The sequence below is a fragment of the Quercus robur genome, chromosome 4, assembly GCF_932294415.1.
Source record: "Quercus robur chromosome 4, dhQueRobu3.1, whole genome shotgun sequence".
In the NCBI taxonomy this organism is placed as follows: Eukaryota; Viridiplantae; Streptophyta; class Magnoliopsida; order Fagales; family Fagaceae; genus Quercus; species Quercus robur.
Window position 1 is genome coordinate 30,860,091 of NC_065537.1, and position 17,596 is coordinate 30,877,686.

Genomic DNA, 17,596 nt, shown 5'->3' on the forward strand with positions numbered 1-17,596 from the left:
CCTTTTCTAGCTTTCTCTGAATTTGATCCAATTGAGTTTGAAGAGACATAAACTTCATATCCCATCGAGTGCTGTGATGGTGTAGAGTAGCTATGAGTCCGGACATCTTCGTATTCAACTCGTGGACAGAGGATACAATGCGATCAAGTTTCTCATCAAGGGAGAGAGTGCTGAAATGAGAGCCACTGTGAGATGCATAAGTTTCTGGTTTGGCTCTCTTCCGACTATGTCCAATGCTTGCATTGAATGTACGCATGTTGATTGGACTTGGTTTTGAGAGAGGAGATTCATCTGCCGTTGGATAAATTCCCTTGAGCTTCAAGATCCGTGAAATGAGACAGCAGAAAGGAATGCATGTCCGAGACTCAGTTCGAAGAACCGTTTTGCGCAGAACATGAAAGATATGAGCATAGATGTCTATTTCCACATCAGAGATTAGATCATGAAGAAACAAAGCACGTCCGAGGTTCATATACCCAGTGCTTGATAAAGGGTACAAATTGTGAAACATCACAATTGTAAGCACTCTCAGTTTTGGAGGAAGAGAGGAAACACTGATGGATTTTCCATTGGATGAGAACTCCAAGTCTTGACCAAGACTTTCTTTGAGAAGCTCCTCATCAGGACACAGATCATCATAAACCGGTGAATGTCGGAATATTGGTCTGTTGATGTGAAGGATTTCTGCCAGATATGCAGGAGAGACAGAAAAGCTCTTTTTCCGAACCCAGCACTTAAGTTCATCTTCTTCCACAATTGCGTTGGCATAAAATTCTTTTACCAAATCTTCATACGCGTCATCCAGATCAGAGAGAAGGTAATTCCAGTCCTTGTGAGCGAACCATTTCGGAATGTCAGTGTCATAAAGTGAGGACCGATCCACAGTTCTTTCTAGTAATGGTGTAGCATTTTGAAAATAATTCTCATGAGACTGATAGGCTGCATAGGATCTGAACTTGTTGGGATCGAATCTCTTTGATGAAGAGCGAGTCTCTTTTGTTTGAGGTGGGTAATCATCAACATCAATGACGGGTTCCTTCCCTTTGGAACTACCTCCTTTCACAGCTGCTTTCTTGAATGGTGACATGTCTAGTCTGTATTATGAACAAAGGAAATGACAGAACACAATCCAACAGACTTTATTAGCAATGGGTTAGTGGTAATTTAGGGATAATGAAGAAACCCGTTGGATGGAAATGACCAGAAAATAGCAATGAGGGACACAAATCGCCCAAATTGAACTACACAGTAGAGAGGGTCAAAATAAAACCACACAATCAGCTGAGGAAAAAAAAACACACATTCAACACAGGATCATTTTGAATCAACACATCAACAGCGGATCAGACAAGATGAGAAACCAACAAATAGCAAACCCTAGCTAAGCACATGATGAAGAACAAAATCAACAATTTAAAATAGCTCAAAACAGAAACAAAAGCTTGCATAAGCTAAGCATGGACAAAGAGTAATAGCTGAGCTAAATACCCATCTCAAAATCACAATCAAATGCGAATAATACAGAGGGAAAACCACAACAACAAGTAGAATAGAGTTCAAGACAGAAAAACCATACCTGTTACTCGATGATTTTGAGCTGAAAAGAGGCAAAAATGGAGATCGAAAATGGAGGCACGGTGTGAATGGGTAAGAGCAGATGAGAGAGACAATGAACAGTCACAAAATGATCGAGGGAAAACAAAAAGTTTAAAAACTGCCCCTATATTTCCAAAACACGCGTTTTTCGCGACTGAAATGAGTCGCCAAAAAGTCGCCAGATCAAGCCGCCAAAACACTCAAGGACAAAAGTTTGAAAATTTTTCTAAGTGTTTTTCGCAACTGGAAGGTCTATCTGCGAATGAGTCGCGAGCTGAGCCACGAAAATCTCTGAGTAAACCTCGCGACTGGACCTTCCACTCGCGAACAAGTCGCCAAAAATGACCTGCGAAGACGCGACTGAGGCTCGCGACTTGACACACCGGCGACTGAGCCGCCAAAACAGGGCAAAACTGGATTTTTGAAATTTTCAGATTTTTCAAACAAAATACTTTCCAAAAACACCTAAAACACTCAAAAAAAAATTTTGTACTTGAATTAACAAAGATTGAGCATGTGAAAACACATTTCATCAAGTACAATCACACAAATAAATATGGCATTTATTGAACATAAACTTGTGTGTTGTGTGTGGATATCAACAATGAGATAGTCCTCAGTCTAATGTGAAATTTCAATGATCAATTCAACCAAGGCATACACAATTAGCACTAGATCATGTGACCCATCTCAATTATAGAAATATGTATATATGACCTCCCACAAAACTTGATAACATATCTTGGAGCTTTACATTTGACTCCACTTTCAAACATAACATTTGATCATTTTGATCTTTTGAGACAATCATCTCTCATTGTGAGAGTGATATATGACATTTCACTTTAAAGAACAAGCTTTTGGCTTTTTGAATAAACATTCACTTTAATATAAGGTCACTTACCCTTTTTCCTAGTGACCTTATCGAAGAGGAAACCGAAGCCCTCGGCGTAAAACCTCTCCGCCGCCCTCCAAGCGGTAAACAATCCACTAGAAAATACAGTTGGGATACATGGACAGCAATAGACCCTCCAAGCCTAATCTACCCAGTGCACCTAAGCCCTCCAAGCTTCTTACTCCAACGAGGTTGCGCCGAACCTTTTTTCTTTTCTAGCTTCCCGGATTCCGCTACTAGACCGTAGCATCAACCAATGAAGATTGGTTCCTTCCTAACTGCTTCCCAGAAATCCAAACAGCTTTCTCACAGTAATGATAATGGTGAGAACCAGGTTTGGTATAATGTCTCTCAAGGATTTGACAATGGAGAGGAAGAGAGTTGAGGAATTTGAAGAGACTCTAATGTATAGATTGTGGGTGAATCAATCTTGTTTTTCTTTAGGGTTTATCTCTCAAAATTCTCTCTGGAAGCTCTCTTACAATCATGGGTAAAAGGGGTATTTATACTGGAGTATGAGAGGAATGTGAAACGTCAGGTTTTACAAAACAGGGGTGGATCGCGGCTTGAACTCGCGGCTTGACTAAGTCGCGAGATCCAATCGCGAGATAACCGTATGGCCAGTTGTCCTGTTTTGTCCTGTAGTGCTCCAGCTTGCATGACTGTTCACCTTCCAGCATGCTTGGCACGTGTGCTGCATCTGGCGGCTTGCAGCCGCAAGTCACCCGCGAGGCCAAGCCGCGAGTCTCTGTTTTCTTGCACACTCTTGAGCAATCTTCACTCTATCTCACTCACTACTCTTACATCAAACCCACCTAAATACAGGGTTACTAAATGCTGAATTACAAGCAAATTTGGCACGGAATAAAGCCAATTAGATGGTTGAATAAATTCAACCTTACACGATATATAAAAAAATAAATAAAAATCCTATTAATGAGTCAAAATTTTAAGAATATCAAGGTTAAAATTTTATTTTCTATGTCTAACAATGTGTTTAAAATTATGGATCTATTTCCAATAGAGAGAATCAGTCAAGGAAGAGACTTATTTAATGGACAGTGGAGAAGGTGCAAATGGTGGCCATATGCACCATCTGGTGGGAGGTCCATCCTTGGGCACAAAAAAAGGAATCTGACCCATGCCCAATACTGAACCAGCAACAAGGCCCCACCAATCTAACTAGCACCTCTGTCGGTTGCCCTGCATAACTCTCTGTACAACCATGCAAGGCAAGCGCTCCCCCAACTGTACTGAGGTGGATTGCGAAGGTCCCTCAACATCTGCAACCACATCGTATGCACCCTATCGCCAAACTTGTTGGTGAAAATTATGTCTGCCAGGAGTGCTAGGATATAACACCATGCATATTGATGCACAACCACCTCTGCTGCACCATCGGGCAACCCTTCGTCAATTTTTTCTAGTAGCTTCTTAATTTGGATCCTTTGTCCTTTAAGCACATTACCATTAGTAGCAATTCCAAGCATACTCTGACATTCAGTAGCCCATGTCAAGTCAGTTGTTCCAACAATTGCCTCACCATCGATTGGAATCCCCAAAAGAACCTCCACATCTTGTAATGTGATCGTTGTCTCACCATGTGGCAGGTCGAAGGTGTGGGTTTCAGGCCACCATCACTCAACGAAGGCCGTTATCAAGTTATGATCAATCTCTCTACATGGGGTCCTATACAGCCCCTCTAATCCAACTCTCTTGACAATGTCGACGATATGATCATCCACCACTATCCGACGTCATTTTCGGAACTCGTCATTACGACCGCGGCATTTCAGTGGCCCCAGATCCTACACATGATAGAACTATGGTGATGAGATGCAATATGCCATAACCTTTGTATATATGATTGTAGTTATTGATCCCAAAAAACAAAAATAAAGCGGTTATCAAGGGAAATTAAAATATCATCCCCAAAAAGAAAAAAAAAAAAAAAAAAAAAGTAACAACGAGAGAAAAATAAAAGGATGCAATGCACTTGATACATTTGTCTAGTAATGAAAGGCTTCCCATGCGAACAGCCTATTGTTGCCTCTGAACCAGGAAAAGTTAGATGGAAAATAAACAACCTAAATAGGGGAAAGTAAAAGAAACTAGATGCAAAGGCTAGCATTCTCAATAATAACAAGAAAAATTACTATAACAACCACAACTTGAACAACTTCTTGCCAAGCAACAATAAAATTATCACAGGTCACATTGCTTCAAACAAAAATAACTCTTATGAACCTAGGATTGTTTTGTTCATGTATGCACAGACATCGAGTTCATGTACACAACACATTTAAACATCCTCTTAGTCAGTAGTGAAAAGAGTTTTAAATTATTTAATGCTGCAACTTCCACAAGAAACAAGTGAGTACTCTCTATTTAATAAAAATAAGAGAAAATTCTTAACTCTTAGTTTAGACTATTATCTTTAATATAATTGTAGGCCTAAAAGAATTATATGAATGGATTTAACCATAATCATTATAACGTTTAAATGAGTAGGCAATTTATGTTATGTTAGCTGTGTGAAATTGTGTCTGAATTGTGTTCTTGCAATAGTAATAATAAGGCATTTTGAGTGATAGCAGGTTGTGTTAAACTGTGGAGCAGTTCAAGCAGATGCTTTGACAGTTGATCCTATTGCCTCCTTGGAAATGGTATGATGTAAATTTCAGAGTTAGTTAGCAATTGCTAAACTTTTCTCTTAAAATTATTGTTGATTTCATGTTAATGGAACATCAGTGATCATTCCCATGTCCATACTTGGCATTGGTATTGTTTCCTTTTATATTTAATTTTTTATCACTTGATTTGCTGGCTATATTACCATAACTTTTCTTTTGTTGGTTGACTTTTTTTATTGACTCATTTAATTTGATCAAGTATTCCCAAATGTCAGTACTACCCCGGCCATCAGTTTTAGCAACCGAAGTTCAGTGGCTGAACTCTATCAAGGCTGACTTAGTGGTTCTTGAACTGTTTCTTTTTTGGATTTTTATTTATGAGGTTGGATTTTCTGAAATGTGAGATAAGGAATCAAAATGAGATCAATTTTTTTTTTTTTTTTTTTTTGGGTTGTGTCTACACAAATTACACCTTGATCTTTCCATCATTATGAATGGCCTTCAGTCATGCTAACATTTTTATAAAGCAGATTTCACATGTTGTTCCTATTGCATGCCGAGCAGCTGCAGATGCTGGAATTCGTTCTGTTTGCGTCACCAACTTCAGGGAACTTGCTTGCACTGTTGTTCGTATGACTGAAACTTCTAATCTGAAGCTGTAAATTCTTCTATTTATATGATCTTTGCTACAAAAACAAAATTTAAGACTTACATAGAAGATGCTTGTAATCTTCAAATGCAGCTTTGAAATCTGACCTAATGTTTTAGAATTTAAATACTGGTGATGTATTGTGGCATGTTGGTATTAGTTAAATATTGGCGATACATCTGGACAATATTTCACCAAAAATTACATTATAATAGTGTATTTGGTAATTGCATTGAAATTTTATAACAATTTCAACATTGTTGTTATGCGATAATATCTGTATTTCCCTGTATTATGGCCAAGATTTTTTTGTTCAAAAATTTTCCCCTAATATTTTGAAGTACAAAATTATCCTTTATCAAAATAATGTTACATATTTTGTGTAATCAGGTTTTTGTGGACCCTAGAGATTTCTCATTTGTTTTGAGAATTAGATATAAGGTGTTAATTATATGATAATGTTTCTACTTTCTTGGGAGGAAACTGATTGAACATACATGTTTAAACCATAAAACAATAATGGACTTGTCAAGAAAAGTGATATGAAAGTTGTAGCTTTGGATGCATACTTTCTCAAATGAAGGACATTTTACAAAACCCTGGTATTATTTATCAAAGACTATAGGTTAATGTTGGAATAAGATGCAGTTGCGCAAGGGGAAGAACCAAATGACTGATTTTAGTAATGATTTTTATTTTAATTTATTATTATTATTTTGGAATGATGATGCTTGATTTTTACTAGTAATAATTTTTTTTTCCGTTTGTTGTTTGACCAAGGCTCTGTTTATATATTCTTACATTTGGAGCTCTTCTCCTCTCTTAATTTTGATTTATTAAGTCTATAGAATTCTTGCAGTATGTCTTAAACCCCAATTTCAACCTTTTTTTACTCCTTTTGAAACCTGGGCAGTTGGGATTTTATCTATGCGGAATATGTGATGGTGGCTGGATCTCACTATCGATCAGTCCTTCAGCAGGTAACCTTCAATATTTTTTGCATCTAAAAGTAATATGCATCTGAGTTGTTCAGAGCACAAGTAATTTCCATTTAAGTGATATTAAGAACAATATATTATAGACAAGGGATTTTTCTAGATGAATCAGAAGATCTTTGGATTGCAGATATTTTGTTATCTTGCTTCCCACCTTCGTGTTTTTCATTAAATTATATATTTCCTTTAACAATGCAACAAATTTTTTTTGAAGTTGGTTGAAGGGGAAACTAGACACCCATTTTAGCATGCTAACTAATAAAACAAAAGGCACCAAGCATTCAGTTTGTAACTGAAGTAAGAGTTCTCAATCGAGTTCACCAACTTTATGTCTATCTTTACTATGCCTATGTCTTTTTGTACATATAAAATAAAACACAAAGACTTCCTTTTGGGTAGGTTCTTAGATGATTTTAAGTGGTACTTGTTTATTGGGAGGTCATATGGTTCCCTAGCCAATCAAAGGGAGTGGGAGTTTGGCACTTGACTATCTATGACTAGTGTCTAGGGAATGTGATTGTCATGGTTCGTCAAGGGAAGGAATATTAATTTTGAAGTGAGAATATATTACTTGGCCAGTCTTTGGGATATGTTCTACGCTAATAACTGGTCCTAGTGTTAGACTGGTGATAGAGTTTTACCCAAGGCTGAAATTTGCCTGTGTAGAATTGTTGAGTGTTTCTCCTTTTCTGCTTTCCTAATAACATTGGACAGCTGCCAAGGATGGGATACTTACCATTGATAATCTTGTTACGAGAGGTCAATCCCTTGTTAATTGGTATTGCATGTGTTGGTGTGATGGGGAATCTGTGGACCATCTCTTACGTCACTATAAGTTGGCTTATGCTTTGTGGTATGAAGTTTTTCATGTGCTTGGAGTCCTTTGGGTAATGCCGAAGACGGTTAATTCTCTTTTTTTTTTTTTGGTTGTTTGGGAGAATTGGTTTGGTAAGCATCAATTAACTATCTGGAATATGATACTAGGTTGTCTATTCTGGTTAGTTTGGCAAGAACGAAATGACCGTATCTTTGAAGATAATGAGAGATACTTAAATCTTTTAAAACAACTTCTTTTTGGTACTTTATTTCAGTGGGCTTGTATTTGGGGTCTTACACAATGTATTTCAATTATAGCCTTCTGCAATTTGTTAGCTGTTGTGCATTTTGTATTTTCTTCATGTCCAAAGTATTCATCATCATGAACATGATGTTCATTTTTTCAAAAAAAATTGTATTACCTAAAAAAAAAAAAAAAAAAAAAACATTGTTCCTAGTATTGGACTGGTGGTACAGTTCATGTGGGTCCTAAAATCTGCCAATGTAAAATTGCAAAGTTTATTTACTATTATTTTTGTCAATTAGCATGCCCTCTTTTAGTTTATTGTTCTGGTAGGTCAAGTTTTTTTGTTGTTGATTAGAGAGCCTACACCTTTTTAGTTTCGTTTATATGTTTGATTTGACAAGAGTTACTATGGGGTCAATAGATAATATCCATCCTAATTATATGTTGTCTCCTAATATGCTCTCTATTACCTCCATTCACCTTAGTGGGAGTAATTATGCTCAATGGTTCAAATTGTTGAGATCAGAAGAAAAAAATTTCACTTTCTTATTGATGATATTCCCTTCTATGGATCCTAAATATGATGATTAGGGAGTAGAAGATGCATAGCTTAGGAGTTCTTCTGGAACTATACGGACTCTAAGTTAAATTGTAGTATGGTTTTTCTTGGCTAACTACCAAACTTGAGTGGGAACAGGCTTACAATAATCTTAGACATATTTATGATCTCCATCAAAATTATTTCTCCCTTGGTCTAAATATTTTCCCTTTAGAAGATTATTATGCAAAATTTAATTGTATATATGAAGAACTCAGCTTTACCTGCCCATCTCCTCTGATGTTTGCACAATGCAAAAACAGAGAGACCTATATGAATGTTGCCCTATTTCTCTTGACTTGCCTTCCAACTTTGATATGGTGAAATCACAAATTTTGGGTAGCAAAGACCTCTATTCTCTGAGTGAATTTTTTTTTAGACTTAGATAAGCTTCCTTATCTGATTTTGGTACCATTACATCACATTAAGTCTACTTTTGTCACCCATGTGATTGTATTGTAAAATGCATTTTCATATATGATTAAGTATAGTAAAACTGAGTTCTTTGGTTTTTTTTTTTTTTTTACACCTAACACTTAATTTCTCCAATAATTCAATAACAACACATTACCAAACATATTTGTATTAACGTTGACATTGAGGCAATTGTATAGGAATTTTTATCATTATCTTTATGTTCATTCTCTGAAACTAGTTGATTTCCCTGGTGGGTAACTTTTTCTACTGTATTCTATATTGTGTTTTTCTCACTAATTTGATTCACCAAATGTGGCTATGTGCTAATTATTTGAGTATATATGTACACACATAGGTTGAAGTTATACCTAATATAACTTTTGGTTAATGTTTACCACCTACTCTTTTTTATCAGCTCCATATTTTGTCAAACCCATTGTAGGATTATGTCTTCCCTAAACCCATAATACTTGTCAATATAACACATAGGTTGAAGTTATACCTAATATAACTTTTGGTTAATGTTTACCACCTACTCTTTTTTATCAGCTCCATATTTTGTCAAACCCATTGTAGGATTATGTCTTCCCTAAACCCATAATACTTGTCAATATAAGACGATTGGAGATTAAGAACCATCTCATCTATATTAAGATAATTACACCACCTACTGTTATTTATTTATTTATTTTTATAATAAATTGAATACGCGAATTTACAGGTTGGATAGTCATTAGATCTAATTGGTGTTAAATGTGGCATGCATGATAAGCATGGATAGAACATGTGATCTCATGGTGGATTGACAAAGCATCAATCTCATGTAAGGTCGTTAAGTGGTGTAACTTGAACCTAACTCATATATAGGTCAATGTGTGTATGCATGCCCTCAATCTTATACTTGCACTTTTTTCTTCTCTTAATTTAATATTGCAGATGAAATAACTGATATTGCTGTGCCAAACCTAAATGGTCTTATGCAGATTGCTGAAGATTATTCCCATAGCGAGTTTGTAATCCGTCTACCTGGGTACAGCCCAAGTATGTTTGTTGAAGCACATTAGTGGTTGTTTTCTTTAAAGTTAATATTTAAGTAATTTTTTTTTCTTTACTCTTGTTTGCTAATCTGATTATAAGGATTATGATCTTCAGGTTGTATTTTTGTCTTTATGTTTGTCTGTGGCTCTATACATACCTGCCTTTGCTCTTTTGGCAATGAATAAGTTGTAGGGTATTTATTCTAGTTGGTATTTGAATATTCCTTTTCATTTTTTAGTGCCTGCATTTTATGGTGTTATTGATGTACCCCTTGTCATGACGAGATTACACAAATCTAGAGAAGAGGTGTGATTTAGAACTCTCAAAAATTCAATGTTTATGAATTAATGTATTATGCTTGCTATCAAACATTTCCTTGCAATGCAGGTGAGGAAAGATCTTGGAGTTTCGAATGATGTGAAGCTAGTAATTTTTAATTTTGGTGGGCAAGTGAGGTATAATTTAGGCTATCATGATATATTGGTATATTTCTTTCAATTTTTCTTGCTTACATTCCAAAATTTTTGAATCCCTTAACATCTTACAATGACCAAGATTGGTGAAAGTACCTTGAATTTAAATGGTTTGGAGAATTTCCAAGTTACTTTCTTCCAAGTTTTCAAAATTGATTCTCTGGGTAGAAATTCTAGTGTTTATTTGGTAATTGGTTATAAGATTTTTTTTTTTTTTTTTCCTTTTCTTGATATTTGTTTTTCTTTAGCCTTTTGAAAAATAATATATGTATTAGAATGAATCCCTTCTCCAAATTGTTAGAAGAGAATAACTTATTTTGTTGGTAAACAAATATCATAAAGTAATGAAACATAGAAGATTAATTACATCCTAATTCTTGGATTCAATAGCTTGTTTGAATATGAGGACTACCCAAATGGGGAGAGAGAACAATTGTTCTCAAAATGCTAATACCTTACAATGTTCTAAAGTTGGTCATCATATCATCACAGACAAGTGCAACTTGCATGAAATTTTATTAGACATAGAGATAACAATTTCTTGAGAAAGAATGTTGCAAGCTGTTCTCTATTCTTCTCTATTAAGTCTGTTAAATTTCCGATTGTCCCAAAAGTTTAAGCTATTAAGAAATGGTAAGTTTAATCACTTAACCATAAATCTAACACTCCCTCTCACTTTTGGGCCTAAACTTCCCCTTATTAAGTGGGGGCCCAACAAGTGGGAATTCAGCACTGCAATAGATTTCTTGACGAGTTCTTAAAGGGTTCTTAAATAAGGATTGATGTTTGAGGGTGGGTTTTAGATTAGAAAAGATTATATCTTGATGGCTGTTTGGGGCTGAGACAGGGAGTAGAACAAGAAATAAGATAAATAAAACACTAGTCAATCATACCTAGGCTTTCCTAAGCAATCACACTTGGGGTAGGAGAAGGCAATCATTCCCACAAATCTTAAAATAAGCTGCTGGAATTTTACCAGAATCAATCTCACCATGAATATTATTGACTAAAATAAAGCCTTTATATAGGCTATTGTTAATCCTTTCCTAGAAGGACTAGGACTCCAAAAAAACCTATTCCTAGAAGAGTGGTGATAGTTATACACTGTGTACGGGACTCACAATGCCATGCCATCTGAAATCCTATTTTCAGTTAAAATTGTGAAATTGTGTTTTTAAAACTTTATTTCACCATTCACAATTTTAACTGAAATTATGTTTTCAAAACATGATTTCAAAGGTGTGTGTGCTACAGTGAGTGTTATATAACAAAGAATTAACCTTCCTATAATGTCTAGTTTTAATAATAACAAACAAAAAGGATTTAATAACTCCTAAACCAAATAGGAAAAGGAGTCAAAACATAAAATAAGATTCATGGGCTTTAATTTCTTCCTTGTACTTGTACTTGTACTCTTACTAGAAAATAGAAAAAAAAATTAACAATTTTGTGTCATAGTTAACTGGTATTTGGTGATTGATTTCAGGTGTTAAGGTTCCCATTGCAGTACTAGGAGTTGAGATTGACAACATTGCTCCACCCGAACTCTTAAAACAATATGATGAGGCCTTAACTTCTCAATCTAAGTTAGGAAGATCAAATCCTTGTCTAGTTTTGTTTTTAATTTTTTTATATCCATTTTTATATGCTTCTTTATAGTGCTTAGCTGTTACATTATTTTATTATATATCTCAACCTTTTCTGGTTATGATTTTTTCTTCTTCTTAGATAATAAGTAATAACATTTTGGTAATAATGCTGGTTCATCATTCTTCTATTGAGGGTTGCCTAGCTGCATTTAATTTTTTACGTATTGGAATATTTGGAACATAACTATGATCCTTTTAGCCTAAATTTCATACTTTTAGCATTAGTTTCATCTCAAAGTATTTTTCTTGGTTTTCTAGATGAAAGAGTGAATGGTAGCAAAGTGTACACCCACACTAATAGTCAACCAATCTAACTTATCCCAACTAATGGGCATGACCATGTATTCAAAGCTAGTAATACCATTGACAAACTTAGAATTTCAGAAATGGGAAGAAAAAAAAAATCAACATAATGTAAAAGGATAAGAAGAGAATATTCAGCTGGTGGTCGGTTTTAATTTTTACCTTGCCTTCCCAAACAGCGCACGCTCGATGTTTTTTTACGAACCTTAACACCGAATCCTCAATGGGCCCAGGACCAAACTCATCAGGGATCTGAGCAGGAACAGCAGCCATACTGCACGAAGTTTAGGGAGTCAAGAGTAATATAAGCACATGTTAAATTGGCAAGGATCTCAATGTATAGCCCAATTTCTTGCACAAACGATAAGTATGACAATCAACCACAGGGAATAAACATACATATAAAAAACTCAATATGCTGCCAAAAACTCAGTATGAGCTAATTAATTACGCCTTCTACATTTCTCCATTTTCATTCAAATGTGTTCTAAGGAGTTAGAGCAATGCTCCGACAAATCAGAACATTACAGTTTTTTGGTTTTCATAACAATCTGTATTTAAAACCACTTCATAGAAAGGAGAAAGTAAAATGGTAATGTGGATAGAGTCTAGGGAGGGGAACAAAAAAAAGAAAAAAGAAGAGTATGTTTAAACTTTAAGGTGCTTCTATGTACATTTTAATAAATTTTGCATAGATTGCAAAATTTTCAAAATTACACTTAAGACTTGATTTCCAAATAATATTTTAAAAATTGGAAATTATGTTTTATACACTTAAATCATGTTTTGAAAACGCAATCTAAAGACTAAATGTGGTATCATGTTTTTAATGAGTTTAGTTGTTATTGATTTAGGTGGGTGTAACATTAAATAATTTTCCATAGATTTCAAAATTTGCACTGAACTTTTATGTGGATATACAAGTTAGTGCAACATTTGAAATTTAGAAATTTTGTGTTTTACGTTTAAATCGTGTTTTGGAAAAATGAGTTTAGTGTAAATTTTGAAACACAAACTTTCAAAATTTGCAGTAAACTTTCAAGGCAAATGTGTTTACACTAGACTTGTGCCAAGAGCCTTAATAGTTTAATTCGTACCTTTTAGTGTTTATAACGAAGATATTTAGGATCCAGTTATTTTTCACCCTCAACTTTCGATATATTTAAAAAAGAAATTATGTTTTCAAACACAATATCAATGCAAAATGTAAATGTATATAGAAACCATGCATGGGTATATAGATTTTAATATAGATGATCATAGGGAAGACTATTACCATATGCAAATATATAGTTATGTTCACTGTTTGTGTTGCTATCAAGTACAATGCATACCAATAGAAAATCATCCATTACCAATAAACCCAGAAAAAAGGAGTAATCAAAGCAAACCCATACATCAGTTGCAAGGAATAGAGAGAGAGAGTCCTTACTTTTGTGATAGACTACCAGCGGAGCCAACCCAAAAAGTTGTTAATCCAACTCAGACAAGAGATTGAAATTAATTTCTGTATGAAAGCAAAAAAAAATATTCAGATACCACCTATATTAAAAATTACATAACAAAACCCAGAAACTCTACTCAATACCACCATCAACAAGTACCAAAATATAATTCAGACGATCAATTGAAAATGAGAATTCTGCTCATACCAATTTCTTTCTTCTTAAAAAAGCATACCATTCCAAATTTTCTTCCTATAAAGAAAATGGATATAACAGTATCAATGCTAATACCTATTTACTGGTAAGCATAACTTGTGCATAGTCATACTCAATTCAAATCACAGAAATATATAATATTAATATTAATAATAATAAACATTTTATAAAAATAGAAATCCAAAAACCCATTAATCTCAACTCAATTCACATTTACCCAAAAAAAAAAAAAAAAAAAAAAAAAAGAACATAAGAAACAGAAAATAAGCAAAAATCATACAATGATATAAAACCGAAAAACCACATAGAAGAGATCAAATGAGAATGATACCCTGCGGTTGTTGGGACAGCGACGGCAACGGAGAAGCTAACGGCGACGGTGACGGAGCTGCAGGAGAGGGAATGAGAGTGAGATAGATGGACGGCGATGGAGCGGGAATGAGAGTGAGAGACCGGAGCTGAGACTGAGACTGAGCGAGATGGAGGGGCGACGGCGACGAAGAAGGTGACAGCAACGGAGCTGCAGGAGAGGGAATGAGAGTGAGAGAGACGGAAGGGGATGGAGCGGGAATGAGAGTGAGAGACCGGAGCTGAGCCTGAGACAAAGTGAGATGGAATGGAGTGAGAGTGAGAGAGAGACTGAGAGAGACTATGAGTTTTTTGAGTGAGAGGACTGTGAGTGAGAGTGGGAGGGAATGAGAGAGTTTTTTAAGTTCTAACTAAAGAGTTTTTTTAGAGACACGTTTTCAATTTATGACAACGCGTGGCAGAAAAGAAAAGAAATCGAGTCCAATGGACTCGATTTCAATCTATAAAAACCGAATCCATTGGACTCGGTTTATATGTAAAAAAACCGAGTCCAATAGACTCGGTTTGTATGTACATAAAACGAGTCCAATGAACTCGATTTCTGTGCATACGTGGACACTTTGTCCACCTCAGCTACTGGCAAAAAGAAACTCGAGCACAATATACTCGATTTTACAACCCAAAAATCGAGTCCCCTGAACTCGAATTGTTAGAAACCAAATTAGTTTGAAACGTTTATTATTTGGATTTTATAGTTATTTTCTAAAAAAAACCCTGAGAGAAGTGATTGATAAAGAATGGATTTATTACAGTTCGGTTTTTGCAATACAGTGCCATATAGCTAAGTAGTCCCAAATATTCCACATAAATGATACATTATCGGATTTGAATTCCTCTGGAATTACCGTCAAAGTGACCAAATTATCCTTAACTCTTTTCACAGCCACTTTCATGGGTACTCCAACTCTGTCCCCCATTATTTCAATAATCTGCCACAATTCACAAATCATATAGACCATCAGAATCATAATCATAAAACTACTACGCAACAAACTCAATTAGGCAAAAGCATGAGTTTTTTGAACCCAAACTCAATTAAATTGGAAATTTTTGCACACCACATGTATCATCGTACAGGGTTCACTAGAAAGCACAGCATACTACCCTCAAAAGTCAGGCCCCATCCAGACCCTAAATCTAACCTAAGCGTCTATCAAAACAAAGCAAAGTCAGTAAAAATATTTGGTCACAGACCCAATACCATCTTTCCCATCCTAGTGTGACAGACAAGGTTAATATCTACGAAAGAGGGGGTGGGGGGAGGGGAAGCAATTCACTATATTCATCCCAGTTTCTACAAACCAATGATTGTAAACCCTACATGTAGCCAGCAAAACTCCATTGAGATAAGAATCTAAAGAGTAAGTTTGCAAATAAGTATAGAAATTAATAAAACATGCATCACCCAAAAAGAACAAATTATTGTGATCTTAGATATATTTTCAAGTATAACATATAACCCTTCATAAAACATGGCCAAGTACATTATAATATAAAAGGGTATCTCATGGGACCACCCTCTCATAGCATATGGGACCCACACATGTTATGAGAGGGGGGTTTCATAAAACCGTCTCATAAAATACTTTTTTCATTTTGTTTTATAAAATAAGATTGGGGGAGGAAACAATTAGAGGACATACCATAGGTACGAGAACACCCTTATTGACATTTGGAAACGTATTCCCTCTTACTTTATGTTGTGCAATGATCATCTCGTTAACATCAACCACTCTCAGTCCAAGCCAAGGTCGAACCACCCTTCTGCACAAGATTACCATCTATTAGGTGCGCACATACAGTTGTGATGCTTTCAAATGAATCTTTTTTTTCTTTTTCTTTTTTGGGGATAAGTAGATGCTTTCAAATGAATCTTAAAAAGACTTTTGGGATCATACAAGAAACCTAGAATAATATCCTTCCTTTTGTGCACCCATACATTTTGAAACCACAATTTTTTATTTACCTAAAACCCAAAAAAAGTATTTTGAAACCAACAACCTCCCCCTCCACTCATTTTTGTGAGAAAGTGTCATTTCAGCTAGTGCTCTTTCGCAAAGTAAGTGAATAAACAACATGAGAAGAAGCTTAGAATAAAACCTTAAAGGGGGTTTAAGCCTACCAATATGTAGCTCATAGGCCAATGCTCTAATAACCACAAAGAGAGAGAGAGAGAGAGAGAGAGATTGTCATGTATAGAAATTTCATCAATACCTCTTGTGACAGAAGCATCTATGAAATTTTAAGCACAAGTAGCTCCTATTGACTGGGGGAAGAATCAGAGTTGTCTATCGTTTACTCATCAATTGGGAGCTACAGGTATGTACTGAGTATTTCAATGCAACTTAATCCACACTTTTTCTTCTTCATTTTTTTCCTTCAGAAATTTACTCACACACAAGGGAAACACAAACCCCCAACCCCACCCATACCAAACTTAAGGGAGGTGAAGACGCCACTGATCCATAGGACAGTGGCAAAACTTAATCCAAATGTATAAATTGGAAGTATCTTGACACACAATGAGAAAATGAAGGGTTTGATATAATGTGGACAATATTTCATCAAACAAACTTTTGCAAGCACGCTCACTCAAGATATAAAATCTGACAGTAAATGAATTATTCCATGTTAAGACTACAAACTGAATTTCCAATTAAGTATCTAATTTTATGCTTAAAATAAGTAGTCCCATGCAAAAATATAAGAACATACCCACTTTTCTTGAAATACTGTATAATTTTAGAGACCGAATCAACCGGTACAGCAAAACTCACTCCATCAACAGCAGCCAATCCCTTACTAATTACACCAATAATTTCTCCATCAACATTGACAAGGAGCCCCCAAGAATTTCCCTACGCCATAGTAAGTAGAAAAAATAAATGTCAAGTATGTAACAAAGCCTCCAAGCTACACACACACACATATTCATTTTATGAGGCACGATCCCTAACTGATCGTGCATCCCCTTAGGGTCATAAATTTAAATGAAAACCACTTCAACCATCTCAACTTTAAATCCTCTAAGGACACGTGTGCGTGCACACCCAGTCTTACCCCATTAGTTGCACAATCCATCTGTAAATACTCTCTATGTATTCCAAGCAGGCCTATGTCACTACTTTTACGGTCAACACAACTACATCCAGAGGGAACAATATGACGGAAGGCATTAAGAATCAGTAACTTATAGTTTCATTAACACACACACACATATAATGGATAAAAGTACATAGAAATTTTGTAATGTGAAT

General features: G+C 35.4%; 1 long non-coding RNA gene across 1 annotated transcript; it reads left to right on the plus strand.

Annotated features, from left to right (window-relative positions):
• The first annotated feature begins 6,181 nt into the window (after nucleotides 1-6,181).
• On the plus strand, nucleotides 6,182-10,204 carry LOC126724416 (uncharacterized). The gene is made up of 3 exons (XR_007654974.1): nucleotides 6,182-6,753; nucleotides 9,830-9,887; nucleotides 10,123-10,204. It is a non-coding gene; the product is annotated as an uncharacterized LOC126724416 (long non-coding RNA).
• Nucleotides 10,205-17,596: the final 7,392 nt, after the last annotated feature.